This window comes from Hibiscus syriacus, unplaced genomic scaffold, assembly GCF_006381635.1.
Source record: "Hibiscus syriacus cultivar Baekdansim isolate YM2019G1 unplaced genomic scaffold, ASM638163v2 tig00004013_pilon, whole genome shotgun sequence".
Taxonomy (NCBI): domain Eukaryota; kingdom Viridiplantae; phylum Streptophyta; class Magnoliopsida; order Malvales; family Malvaceae; genus Hibiscus; species Hibiscus syriacus.
Window position 1 is genome coordinate 2,206,710 of NW_024061992.1, and position 3,794 is coordinate 2,210,503.

The window sequence follows — 3,794 nt, forward strand, 5'->3', positions numbered from 1 at the left end:
GAGCCATGGCAAGTGAAATGATCGAGAAATAGGGAGCAAATGCGGATGAAGACCCTAATCCAATTAGACACTCAATATTATAGGAGTAATGGGGCATCCTAATTAGAAATAGATCATTTCATTTTATGATGAAGCTTTATTCCATTTGCAACATTTTGTTTGTACTTGTTTTTTTTAACTTTCTCATCTTTTTTTTGTAAGGATATTTAAATGAATTTATGCTACTTTAAAGATGGTGAGCATTGAATCAAATTTATAACTTGAAATTCTTTTAATATCAACTGAATTAAAAAACTCTGTAAATGATTAGAGTTATAGATCTTTGACAAAGTGACATTATTAAAAATTGGTAAAACAACGACCCTTGACCTTACCCCAGAAGACACACTCGAACACCATATCCTTCTCTTGTAGGGACCAATATAACCTTCTCCTCTCATAAGGGAATGAACAAGAGGCTTGGTAATAAGCATGCATATGAGCAACATGGGGCATCTATTGCGTAGGACATTACTATACTTTTGTTGAGGAAGTTCAATGATGATGATGATCTTTACAGATGGAATGGTTGAGTAGGTGAATATAGTTTAGGTCAGCTGCTTCGAAATTAAACTCTAAAGATGAGATTTCTTGACTTTCAACAACACCTAGACTATAACAAATTCTTCTTGACAAACTTAAGAAATTGGATCCATATACCCAAATTATAATATTATATGTATACAATAAAGCTTGAGCTGTCCCTCCAGAGCAATTGGTTAATCGCCCCGTCTTTATGGATAAGATTCAGCTAGACTGATAAAGGTGATTATAATATATATGCAATAAATCTTTAGCTGTGTCTCTAGAGCAATTGGTTAAACATCCCAGCTTTATGGATAAGATTTAGCTAGCCTGATAAAGGCAAATTACAATAAAACTTAATACAGCTAGCTAGACAATGGCAAATTAAATCAAATTTATCTAAATAAAGAGTTTCGGTAAATATGGACTAAGGGAGTTAAGGAACACCTGTTATAATCAATTTCACACAAGTACTCAGGAATTTCATTTTTAGACCTATATTGATGCACTACATTTGTTAACGGAGTCTACGAAGCTTGAACAAATGGAAGATTTCAGAGAACCAAAATAGAAGTGTTTTAGAAAGTCTAGTAATTGACTATGCTAGTTGCGTTATTTTGTTCGCATCCGATTAAAATACCAACCCAAGAAAGAGGGGCATGTTGCAATGTTCAAAAGGACCGAGAAAGAAATGACATTTTGGTGGCCAAAATATTAGAAAATAGGAAGCTAACCTGAATCCAATTCATCAATTTGGATACTTGTCAAAGAGCTACAACTCTGAAAGCATTAAAGAGCTATTGATTCTTTTGATTTTCTTTGAACTCATGTTTATGATGTGATTTGATTGTGAGCCTGAATTAAGGGGAAATACTTTATAAAATTCTTTCTTTGATTTCTAAAATAAAAGAAAGGAGAAAAATATTTTCAAATATGACAATCTCAAATGTGAAAGTTCCTTGAAGCTGGTGAGGCTCATTTTGCCTCTATTGAAGAAAGAATAAACAATGCCAGAATAATGGAGCATTTCACATTCTTGAAAGCAAATAGTCCGAGAGAACAGATATAACTTGTAACACTCCCTTGTGACATTGTCAGCAACCCAAGAAGAAAATAGGGCATGATCAATTCCAAGGACAAGACCATCAGACAAAGAATGAGTCCTCGTCCAAGAAATAGAACAAAAACTAATTTATTATGCATACATTGTAACATCCCGAAACCCGAGTCAGTGACTAAAATGAGAATTTTTGAAATTTGGTGATAAAAGTAAAATAGTTTAATAGTTTAATGACTTATTGGAAATATAGTTGAAGGTTGTTTGGTAATTATTGAATGAATTAAAGGGCAAATTGGTCATTTGATAAAAAGATATTTTCCCCTTTTATAAGAATGAAACACGTGGGGAAAAAGAATGAGTTATCTGGGAAAATCTCTTCTTCTTCTTTCTCCCGTATCTCCAAGCTCAAAGGTAAGTTTGTGATTTCTTGATTATTTGTTGATTTAAAGGTTGGGTTATGATCACTAGATGATAATTAAGCTTAAGGAAAATTTAATTTGTTCTTAAACAACAAGATGAAAGATATATGAGAGATTAAAGATTTTGATTTCTTGAATGAAATCTTGGAATAGAGTTCATTACTCATATTGGAAGACAAATTTGACTTGTCATCCACTTAATTAAGGGATATGAAGTGATAAATTTGAATTTAGAAAAAGTAGAAAATTTAGTATGATTCTTGGATTTCATATAGAAGATAGAATTTTGAGTTTAAAGAAGTGATTATGGAGTAGAAGTGAGTTTAAGTATGTATATGAAAGTTAGGAATATTAAAGGAGGTGAAAGATGAAGAATTAAGCTGAAAGAGAGTGAATTCGTGTTTTAAATGTAAATTCTGGGTTGTGTGCATCGATGCATCTTCAATGTGCATCGATGCACTCTTAAATAAATGAACATAATCATCAGATGCACCTGCTTAAAATACAAACATTGAATAGGATTTATGCACCGATGCATGAATAGTGCATCGATGCACCTGTCAAGGGATGCATCGATGCATGGTGTGCATCGATGCTTGCCTTCATTAAAAGATAAAAATAACTTTCTTATTAGCCTAAGGAATGATAGTTTAGAATATATCAATTAGTATACTGATATGTATCAATGTATTAATATGTAGATTTAGAACGTGATCTCGTTCCGGAACAATTGAAGGATTAGAATCGAGTCAAACAAGGCTAAGGTGAGTACATATTAGAAGTATGGTACAAGGGAATAAGACTTGTGATAAGTCTAATTCCTATGTTTATTTTCATAGCACAATAGTTATGAACATGCATACATGATAATTATTATGATAAATGCATAAAGTATATATGTTCATATGATTTGATAAATGATATATGTGAACATATCCAAATGCACATGTGATATGATAAGTGATATGAGTTATATGATCACAAGAGAAATGACATGAACACATGAACACATGAAACATAAGAATAATGCCCATGGTATACGATATGAGAGCTATAGGTATAGTTGGCATGCCAAGAGTCGAGGGTTCTACGTGGTCCTTCGGGACGTATATGTATCCTTTGGAACATTTACAGTGTCTTTTGAGACAGATATGATCCACTGGAATATGTATATGGTTCTTAAGGAGTGGTCCTTCGGGATAAATACAGTCATAGGTCATTCGGGACAAATTTCATAGCCCCTAGTGGGACCCATACGAGCTGTGGTGACAGCATAGTGCACAACCTCAATGTACTCGAATACCTTGAGTTCTCAAAAATATAAATGGGCCTATAAAAGGTTATCAAAGGTAATTACATTGTTATAGTTATATGTTATCATATTATTATTGTTTACATTGAATTGTATACGACAGGATTGAATGAATAGATTGCATGTTCATATTCATACTGAATGCATTATTGTTATATTATATGTCTCACTAAGTCTATGACTTAGCGTGTAATTGATTTACACGTAGGTACCAAGAATCAGGAAGAGTGGAAATAGGGTTGCAAGAACAGCAACACTGCTAGAAGATCATTAGAAGTAACGATAAAGTATGTCTTTTGTAGTGTATATGGTTGGCATGTAAGAAAAGTGTCTGTTACAAATGCTCTGATCAGTTTTGTCTTGTTTTGGTTAACTTGTGTAAAGTAACAATGTTATTTTAATGAAAGTTTTAAATTTCTTTGATTTTTTTCTTCAATAG